This window comes from Carassius auratus, linkage group LG45M, assembly GCF_003368295.1.
Source record: "Carassius auratus strain Wakin linkage group LG45M, ASM336829v1, whole genome shotgun sequence".
NCBI lineage: Eukaryota > Metazoa > Chordata > Actinopteri > Cypriniformes > Cyprinidae > Carassius > Carassius auratus.
Genome location: NC_039299.1, coordinates 574,740 through 586,319, shown reverse-complemented (window position 1 = coordinate 586,319; position 11,580 = coordinate 574,740). Strand labels below are relative to the sequence as shown.

General features: G+C 33.1%; 1 long non-coding RNA gene across 1 annotated transcript; it reads right to left on the bottom strand.

Annotated features, from left to right (window-relative positions):
• Positions 1 to 3,552: 3,552 nt before the first annotated feature.
• Positions 3,553 to 11,534, bottom strand: LOC113068534 (uncharacterized). The gene is made up of 4 exons (XR_003279568.1): positions 11,473 to 11,534; positions 7,942 to 8,052; positions 6,687 to 6,826; positions 3,553 to 5,796 (listed from the first exon to the last, which is right to left on the bottom strand). It is a non-coding gene; the product is annotated as an uncharacterized LOC113068534 (long non-coding RNA).
• Between the last annotated feature and the right edge of the window lie 46 nt (positions 11,535 to 11,580).

Sequence of the window (11,580 nt, the reverse complement as noted above, 5' to 3'; positions counted from 1 at the left end):
TTAAAGTAATCCTTACAGTTTTAAAGTTTGGTGTTAGTAAGATTATTAAAATTATTATTATTTGGAAATAATGATCATCAAGGATGCATTAAATTGATCAAAAATGACATTAAAAGACAATAAACGCTGTTCTTTTGAACTTTATATTAAAAAAGAATCATGAAAAATAAAATGTATCGCAGTTTTTTCACAAAAATATGAAAGAGCACAACTGTTTCCAACATTGATAATAATCATAAATTTTTCTAGAGCAGTAAATCATCATATTTTCATGATTTCTGAAGATCATGTGACACTGAAGACTGGAGGAATGATGCTGAAAATACAGCTGTGCATCACAGAAATAATTACATTTTACATGATCACAATAGAAAACTCTTATTTTGAATTATAATAATATTTCACGATATTACGGTTTTACTGAATTTCTGGTCAGTTAATTCCTGCAGCAATATTGAGCCCAAAGGTATACATTTCATAAATTAATAAATTGATGTTCCCCCTGGAACTAACCCATGATTTTTTTTTTTTTTTTACAGTAAAAATAACAACAAATCCACATAAATCCTGGACAAACTATCTTCAGTTCCATAGAAAGACTAACAGATGGTATCTTCAATAAACTAATCACTTTTTTTTTATTTTTTCTTGTTAAAGCCCTCCTGTCTCAGAGCAGATCCCATTACACAGATCCAGAAAAGTGATCATGAGATGACGCTGTGTTTGAGTTTGTCTGATTTAATGGTGACTGTGTAATTCTGATCCATTAGCACAACCAAACAGAAAAGAAAGAAGAAGAAGCTACCGATAACTGTATCAGCGTCCACAGCAATGGACAGCAATGTTTCCATCTTTGTTGCTACAGTTTTGGACGTTTTCTAAAGAAGGGGTGTCCCAATACTTTTGTCCAGTTTTTGGCTCAAGGTCTGCATTTAAAGTCACACCAGAGATGTTTTTATGGGATTAGGACTTGGCTTTATAGAATAGAATAGAAAAGATGTTATTTGTGAAACTTCAACTATATATTAAAACATTTAGATATGCAAATTCACGTGTGCATCTCCCATTAAAAAATGTGTTTCATTGTTTTGCGTCTCCAAATTGTTGCACGTACACAAGCAGGCTATTTAAGGTTTATAAGATACTTTTATATTTTGTAACTATTTTAAAGTCTTGAGATGTTGTTTTCATTTAATTGGATGAATTAGATTCTTAAATGTTGAGTTTTTATTTCAGATTACAGCATTAAAAAGAGTCAACAAACACAACCCCATCTGTTTTTAATGTTCAGGATTTTATTATTATTATTATTATTTATTTATTTTGCTTTCCACTTTCCAGATTGATTAGCAGATTAAGTGAAATACTTAAAATATACCAATTAAATTTGTGAAATTAAATCTGATTGCTTAATCAAGACATGCAATAATATTTTTTTCATTTAATATCTCTCCTAGAAGCCATTTTTAATAAGTACATCAAAGTTGAAGAAATTATTTTGTGCAGTTCTATCAAAATCTATTTTTAAATACACATTGTTAACATTGTGTTTAGCTCACATCAACACCCTGTCACCAGCTTCCATGAATACATCCATGAACTTGAGGGACACATTGTGAAATGATGTTTAATACGAAATGATTTTCAGTGCTGTTTCTCAGAGGATACATCATTAGAAACAATAGCTTGGCCGAACGGAGCATGCAGATGCTGTACAGTTATTTAAAACCTAGCTCTTAAATCATCATTAGATCAGAAAAAGTCGTCTTCCTTAGGAAAAGGGTACTTCCTGAGCCCAAGTACAACAGCTAAAGAGCCAGGAGGACTATTGTCACTTTTCAAGAGCTTTAACAATTAACGATTGCTCATAAGGTCAAGACTAGGTGACTAAAAATATGTTTCAGCTTTAGTGCATCAACTTTCCAACGGCAGCAAGAGCGCCAAACAAGAAACAGGAAACCCTGCTTGTATTGAGAATGTATAGTTCTAAATATACACACTTGTCCAGTAAAATAAATATGTCTATAGGGAAAAGCATTGTGTTCAGATGGTAGAGTCAAGGTCAATGGTTTGATTAGCAGAGAACGCACATGAATGTGCAATCATTGTAAGTTACGGTATATGAAAGTGTGTGCTAACTGCATCAAATTAAACCGAACCAATGATCATTAAAGGAATGGTTCACCCAAAAATGTAAATTTTATTGAAAATTCACACATCCAAGATGTAGAAGAGATTGTTTCTTCATCCGATTTGGAGAAATGTAGCACTGCATCACTTGTTCACCAATGGATCCTGTGCAAGTGAATGGGTGCCGTCAGAATGAGAGTCTAAACAGCAGATAAAAACATCACAATAATCCACAGCACTCCTGTCCATCAGTTAATGTCTTCCATTATTGTAATCTAAATCCATCATTAAAACATTTTTAAGTTGTGGATTATTGTGATGTTTTCATCAGCTGTTTGGACTCTTATTCTGACGGCACCCATTCACTGCAGAGCAACCACAGGTGAGCAAGTGATGCCTACAATTCTCAAGTTTAATTTTTTGGGAGAACTATTCATTTTAAGCAGGGTCTAAAATATTATTTATTTTTTTTTTTATTTATTTTTTTTTTACTCACATCTGGTGAATTGAGAAAAACAGGAACTATATTTTGAATTTTATTTGGGTTCCTTATTGAATAGTAAATCAACGACAGGAAAAGTACAGAGATGTGGGATCAGAGATTACCAGAACCGGATTTGAACTTGGGTTGCTCAAACAAAAATACTATTGTGCACCATATTGGAGAACATACACACATTTTTTTTTTTTTGGTCTTTTTTTTGCTTCCAGAATAAACCTAGATGTATTTTCTATTAAGCGATACATTATATCCTTTGACCAGTCATAGTAAATTATGTCAAGTTGCAAAAAAGGGTAGAAAAGCTTAAAGGTTCAGACTTGGAATGAGTTATGGGAACTTGACTAATTTATATGAATTCCTCTTTTTATTTTCAAAAATGGTGCATTATCTATTTTTGTTCTCCATTTTAGGAGCCAAATTTTTTTTTCTGATAAATATTTATGAATTTGCAAATCAAAATATATTCATCTATAGGTACATTTTTACAAATTAAATGTTTGTAGGCTACATGGATAAAAAACAGTGACAACATTGAATTTAAAGTAAAGTTTAATATTGTATGACCTTTAATCAGGGTTGTTATTGTTATAACTAAATCTAATTAAAAAACTTGCAATAACTATTAATTATAATCAATGTATAATTAAAAACTATTATTAATAGCCATTACAAAAAGTTGTATATATTTTATTACAAATGTATTTTAGAAAAAAAAAATAAAACAATAATAAAAGCTTAAATAAAATAAAATATTAATATCTGATGAAAATCTTAAACCACAAAAATTAACATGTTGAACTGAAATTATTGAAACAGGAAATAAAAAAATAAATCATACAGGAAATTAAAAAAAAATATTATCATACACTCTCAAATTATAATTTTACATTTGAGATAACTTAAATATCCAACTTAAAATAAAGTTAACTAAACTATTTTTTTTTATCATTTCAAGTTTACACATTATTACTTATTCTAATGTTGAATTTTAATTATGTGTTAACTAATCCCAGCAATGTGGATGATATTAAAATAGCACTGTCTGTGACATACTGTTGATTACCAGAGAACAGTTATTTATAGATTAACTTTCAGCAAATAATTCTGGAGAAATTGTGAGACTTAAGGCGTTGGATGGTTATGAGCTGCACACAGACTCTCTTGAACAGACAATTAAAACTATTAAATGTTCATATGATTTGTAACGAAACCAGCTCTCGTGTGGTTTTGTCACCAGAAGCACGTCAGCAGTGAAGTCACAGACTGCAGACGAATTCACTTACACACACTTGTTCACTGTCTGATGCATTTCCATATCATATTATAATGACTAATGAGGTTTATGTCCTTTATGCTTCAAAAACAGACATGAAGATATTTCAAAAAGTCTCCTTTTGAGCTCCAAGGAAGAAGGAAAGTCATACTGAAATAACACGAGGGTGAGTAAATGAAGACATTATCACCACTGAGTGAACTATTGGTTTAAGAAGGTCACATGAGGTTGGAAATCAGTTCTGTTTGATTTATTGAGTATGAACACAAAGGACTGGACAATTTCCAGATTGGATTTCCCCGCTTTACTGAGGTCCACATGTTTTTCAATGATTTCTGAAAATCATGTGACACTGAAGACTGGAGAAATGATGCTGAAAATACAATTATATTTCATAATATATTACTAAATAAAAAAAAACTATTTGTTTTAAGGGTTGCTATTCCAGCAAATCCAATCTACTCTTTGGGGTTCCTCAGGGGTCGATACTTGGACCACTGCTATTTCTTATTTATATAAATGACCTGTCGAATGTTTCAGATATTCTTACTCTAGTAATGTTTGCTGATGACACAACCTTAGTTCTCTCTCACCTAAGTTTTAATTAATTGATTAATAATACAAATGATGGATTTAATTACTTATGCAAATTGGTTTAATTGAAACAAATTATCTTTATATATAAAAAAAACATTTTATCATCTTTAGTGGAAAAAAATACCCTAAGGATTTATACAAAATTATTACGAAGTATATTGAGGTGCCTCAAGTGTCTACTATCAAAGAACAAGCTGAATTCATGAGCAGAAAATACATAAATCTACTGGTATAATAAGGAGCGTTAAGCATCACTACAGAGTGTATTCTTACGCTTTATTATAGTTTAATTTATCCATATCTTTCATTTTGTAATATTGTTTGGGCGAGTACTTTTCCTTCTACTCTTCAAAATTGTTTTGTTTTGTTAGGATTGTAACCCAATCAAACAGATATACTCCATCTGCTTCTTTATTTCATAAACTTCAACAACAAGTTCTTACCATTTTTGATATTGATATTTTTCAAACATGTGTTTTCATGTGTAAGATATATTCAAGTGAGGGTAACTTTCCAAAGCAATTTAGATTATAGTAAACTCACAGTTTCATTGCTATTTAACTCGTCAAATTAAAATTTTCATTTTCCTAAAGTTCTCGTAGTAGAGGACAATACTTGATAAGATTTAGGGGTTTTAAATTATGCAAGGATTTATCTCATTTAGCAAAAAAAAAAAAAAAAAGATTAAAGACCCAATTTTTTAACCTCTTTAACCTGGCATTCATAAAACACACTAACACATTTCTATAATTCAAATCCATTAAAGGATTGTTAGGCTGCATTAATTAGGACAACTTCCCATAACATCCAATGTACTAGATACCTCATCATAAAAAGAATGGCATCTACGCTAACATTAGTCGGTTTCATTCTTCTATTGGAAGAGAACTGAACTGGATGATGACATCACTGATTTATCAATGAATTGACTTTAGCTGAAAATTTGACTGTTTGTTAATGTCTTCTTCCATTATTGTCAAACTATTTTCCTGTATAACACTGTAAAGCTGCTTCTTGACACAATCTGTATTCTACATCTCGGCTGGCCTGAGGATGAGTATTTTTCTGCCAATGTAAAGCACTCATGCATGAGTATATCATGGATCAAACTGACAAATGCTTAATTACTGCCATCTGCTCCCGAATGCCATTCAGCTGAATCACAACGTGAATAAGGTGGACAGCTCAGGCCGGGATGTTTTGCAGAGCTCCAGTCGAATCAGTTCAGCAGGCACAGACTGGATGTCCTCCAAATCCTCCCTTGTTCACCGGCTCATGCAGTTCTTCCATTATCCTGGGAACAGTCAAAAAATGTGGCCAGTTACAGTGTTAGATCGCCAACAGTTGTACATCCTTTATACTTTAAATGCAATCATTATACTATTGCTCACTGTTTCTGTTAGTGATCTAAACAAACATCTAACAATAAGTGTTACTGCATTGTGCATCACCCTGCAGTGTTTGTGAATGATTCCTCAAATCATGAGTCTGGTTGAGTGTCTAGAGGCCAGAAAATAATAGACTTTTAAAAATAAAAAGTTCCGAAACTGGGTTTTCACAGTGATGTCATAGAACAACTATTTTTGGTTCTCTAAAGAACCTTTCAGTGAACAGTTTTTGGAAGAACCATTTTTACTTAGTGTGAAGAATATTTTAAAATCTAAAGAACGCTTTTCCACTATAAAGAGCCTTTTGTGGAATGGAGAGATAACATGGATGTTAAAGTTTCTTCATGGAACCATCGATGCCAATAAAGAACCTTTATTTAAGCATCCGATAAAAACACCAACTTTCAGAATTTTTTTTTTTTTTACTGAGACGGTAAATTTTTTTTTTATTTTTTTTTTTTACCTTATTTACCTCTAAAGAAGGCATATTAGTACCATAAAAATACATAGTAGTAGCTAAGTAGTACATTTTAGTACCTTTTGAAAAGGTGCCATCTCAGTGTCAACTTTTGTACCTTTTATTTCTGAGAGTGAAAGAAAAGGAAAACACTTTCTTCAGAAAATTTTCGTCTCACTGACTTCTGATTAAATCACATTATAAATCAAATTTAGCAATCACTGCAATACTCAGAATGTAAGAAAAAGTGACGGCATATTAATTATGAAACACTGAGCTTGAAACTGGCACATAATCAAGAGATGATCAATAAAACAAACGTCTTAAAGTGTTGCTTACGTAGACAGTACGCTAGGTTTTGAAACCGAGCGTTAGATTCTCATCTGTGAACGGCAAAGCAATAAAACACATGTCAGACGTCAACAGGTTCCAAAAACAAGATGAGGAAAGGCAGGGGAGGATGTGTTTTACTGCTGTATCTGCAGGAGAGAGACAGAGGGAAATACTCAGTCCTTGCTTTGAATGAAAGCATCTGCTTTTATTGGATAAATTGGCTTCAGTCACCAAATTGCTGGTATTTTTTCCCCATATGGTTCATATCACCAAAAAAAAATGTACAAGAATGTGCAAATTGGCTATTAGGTTAAAAAGAACACAGTGTTAAGTTAACTGGTGAAGACGGGTCTTTGATTGTGATTTAGCAGAAGCTTTTTGTAAAGTACTGAAGAGTCACCCAAGAGAGACTGGAGTTAAGTCAATGATCCAAAAACACGTCCAAGTCGTATTTGAGCCAAAGCCATAAGAAGAAGAAGAAAAAACAATTCTTGAAATAAATGAAGTGTCTTTTTACAGTAGCATTTTAATGACAATAAAGCACATTTTATTTTATTTTTCCTCCATCCTTTTGTTTAAGAAAAAATTAAAATCTTCTCAAGGATGATGATATTAGATGGTTTTACAATATTCCTTTACTGTATTAAATTTAGAAAATATTTAAATTTGAAATTCAACATTTAAATATAATAAAAAATTAAATTTATATAATTTTTTTTCATATTATATAATAAAAAAAAAAAAATTTTTTAGCAAAAGTTCATCAAGTCCCATTTTAGGCCCCCTTTTTAAGATTTAAACAATTTAATATTGGGTTAAATGCTTTAAATCTAAATCATTTTAATTAGATAATTGTAATTATTTGACAAAAACTGTGAAATCAGTCAATTCATAGACAGTTAAAGCGATTTATTTATTTTTTTCGTATAAAGAAATCTTTTTCTGACAAATCCAGTAACTTCTACCTGTGGAGCAAAAGACAACATCCAGTAATTCTCATACTGTTTTATCTATAATATATTCCCTTTGACTGCGTCTTTAGGTGCAAAAGGTTACACCACTGTGTAAAAAAAATAAAAGAGGAACATCCGTCCTTTCTTTCTGAGGATATGACTGAAAAGACAATACCTGAGCAGGAAGGATTTGACTGCACCCTACTTGAGGATTCATATTACTAACTAATACACTTTTGGGAACTATTTCTAAATTAGACTGATTACATTCTGATGATGTGAGTGGTGTTTTAATGTGCATAACTCACCGATTAAAAATGGAAAAGGGTTGACCGCCTGAATGACTGTCGCTGGTGTCTCTCTCTAATTTCCCGTCTTGAGAAGGTCGCCGAAATAAGAACAGGAGCATGTGAAAATCACTGAATTGGGAAAACAAATGGTTAACAGTCACTTATAGTGCAGTCGTGCTGTTAATCAAAATCATATGATTAGTGATTGCACAGGAATTTAATAACAAGGCATTGTTTATTTTTGCCATAACGCCTATTTTGCGCCTGATTTATGTGTGTTTTCATTCTTTGTCACTAATAAAACAGTCTTAGTCTTCTTATGATTTCCTTTCATGGTCTGCTCCGGAGGGGAAATTGTAGACTTACATTTATGAAAACTTCCTAAATGATTAAACTTCCTGAAGTGTGGCAGATAATGACAGGAACAAAGAGAAAAGTTCAGGGTGGGGTGCGTTTATTCTTTGAATAACACCGAAGAGGTTAATACTCTCAGTCCCCACCCACACCACCTACAAACCTTCAAAAGTATCAAAAACCAAACAAACTATCCACCCATTGCTCATTGAAGTCATGGAAACAATGACATTGGAGAACAATTGAACAGTTCTGTGGGATACTGATAAATTAAGAGGCTGGTCCGCACCCTTTACAAGTCCTTACTCACTGTGCCCACCTGGAAAAAGGTACAAAAGAGTCTAAATCTATACATACACTCAGAAAAAAAGGTACAAGAGTTGTCACTGGTGCAGTACCTTTTCAAAAGGCACACCTTTGTACCTAAACAGTCCATATTAGTGAAGTAAAAGAACATAGAAGTAACTAAAAGTGTACGTTTTGCAAAGGTGCTGCCCAAGTGACAGCATTTGTACCTTTTTTTCTGCGAGTGTAGATTTATTGAATTCATCATGCTGGAGTTTTCTTCACTGTGACATTCCACGCTCAACACAAGCCCCAGATTACACAACTTTAATGACGACTCTTATCTTACCAAATATGCAAGTAATTCAAATTGTGCTTTAGAAAGTGAAAAAGTGGGTAACACTTTAGAATAACGGTCTGATGTTAGTTAACATGATCTAACCAAGAGCAATCCTTCTACAGCATTTATTAATATTTTTACTAATGCATTATTAAAATCAAAAGTTGTGGCTGTTAGCATTAGTTAACGCACTGTGAATTAGCATGAACTAACAATTAATAACATAATTTTCATTAACTAACATAAATACAGTAATAAATGCATTGTTCATGTTAATGAATTAACTAACATTAACTAATGGACCATTATTCTAAAGTGTTACCAAAACATCATTAGCATTATTAAGGTTAAATAAAACATCCATATTTCTGTCTATGTACAAGACAGTGGCTCTGAAAAGCATTTGATTTTAAAAGATTTTAAAGATTTTAAAATCAACACATAACAGTGAAACCGGTCTCCAGTTTTTTAGGCATCCAAGGTCTCCTTTTTTGGGGATCAATGTTAACATTGCTCTCCGGGAACTTAAAGGTAGAGTCCCTCCATTAATGCATCCAACAAAAACATCATATAAATCCTGGCCCATTAGACTCCAAAAGGATTTTAAAAATTCAAATTCAATTGATGAAATTGTTTTTGCTCTTTTTGCTTTTTTTCAAGTCCAAAAAAAATGTTGTGGGAATGTCCATTTCATTTTAAGTTGGGAAAATCTAGTTCTTAAAAAAGCTAATTTTCCTCTTTCCTCCAACAGATTTTTCAACAGAAGCTTATTCTCTGTGATGTGATCAACAGAAGTTAAATCATCAGAAGCATTTTCGGTGCTTTGTTCAAGGATGCTCTGTTCAAGAATCTTCATTTCATCTTTCAAGCTTCCGATACTTTCTGCATTGTATTGTTGGCAAAAGATCTTTATATGGACTTTGCCAATATCCCACCGTTGACTTAATGATTGAAAACTGTCTCTCTTTTCTCTCCAAGACTCCCAGAAAAGATTGAAAGATTGAAGGAAATTGTGATCTTGTAAAAGTCTATTATTGAAACGCCACTGTGATTTATAGATTTTGGAAGATACAACAGAAACAGATATTGAACAAAAATGGTGATCAGAGAGAAAAGAAGGAGAAATACAACTATTAAAGAACCTATCTCTATGTGTTTTTTTAACATAGAAACGATCCAATCTGGCTCCAGACAATCTATTTGAATTTCTCTTCAACCAAGTATATTGTCTAATTTTTTTTTGACACATTTTCAACTTTTGCCTAACAGTACTCATGTATTTCTTAAGTCTGTATCGTTTAGGCTGGTCAATTTCCTCAAGTGTAGATTTTCTCATCGCCACAGCAAAAGATTCAACAAAAAGTTGTAAATCAGGAAAAAAACCCTCTATTTTGGGTCTTCGCTGATTAAATGTGGCATCAAGGAAATTATTTATCTGCTGGACAGAATAATAAGACTTTAGTTTAAAAACAGAGTATTTCCTTGAGAATTCATTTCAGTCACACCTGTTTCATCTGATGTGGCACTATCAGTACTATCATCATCGACCGGTTGGGATTCTCCTAGCTCTGGCTCCAGTAGTTTTGTGTCTATTATATTCTGAGATAGATTTTCGGGCAACATTTGAGTCTCTCCGGCAACTTTTATTTGTCCATCAGGAATACCCAATTCATTTTCTCCTGCAGTCACAGAATCATTTACAACAGACTGTTCATTTGCACTCACATTACTCAGTGATTCAGATTCAATTTGATCATCTCTATCACCAGACAGAGTCATCATTGCAACTTGTTCTACATCTTCAATATTTTCATTGACGCTCTCACCCACACTATGGTTTTCTGTAGCAGGGGTTACTTGCTGTGTGTTAGCAGGTTCATCCCCATTTTCAACCTCACTCACAGCCTCAACAAGTAAAGGGCTTTATATGCCCATATATGGCGCAATTGAAACATTTCATCGATTCTGTACTAATAAATATTGTGTAACCCTTGCCTTGCACAGTAATCTTTGCAGAAACATTTAAAGACTGACAATCCGCATTCAACACCATATGTGTTTGGCGTCTAAAAGACATTATATGTTTCAAATCAGGGTTTTTTAGGCCAAGAGGAATCATCTTTATTGGTCCCACTAATTTGCCGTAGCGAACAAGTAAGCGTTCTAATGAGTCGTTAGAAATAAACGGGGGTACATTAGACAACATCACTTTCTCTGCCAGATTAGATAGCGGTAAAACTGACACCAAAACATTCCCCACAGTTAAACCACGCTCAACCAAATCATCTACCATCGACTCTTCTATTAGAAAAACAACGATGGCTTTATTCATTCTAGATGCTGATAAGATATTACTCGCACCTAAATCAACTCCAATCGCATTTAAAACATCTTCAACTGTGATTGATTCATCCGGCATGCATTTACATCCATGCCGGGCAGTTAACAATAAAAGACCATCAGAATGTGTCCCCATTTCGGCAGCCCTTAACACACAGAGTTAAGAAAAAAATCGCCCTTAAATCCTTAACAGACCCGCAAGAAAAAAAGAGATGAAAGGGAAAACTTACAGAGAAAAAAACCCTTCAGCGCTCACTCACCTCTCGGTCACTGACCCACGCACGTGCACGCGTAAGCGGAAACGAGATGGAAAGAGAGAGAGAGAGAGAGAGGGAGGG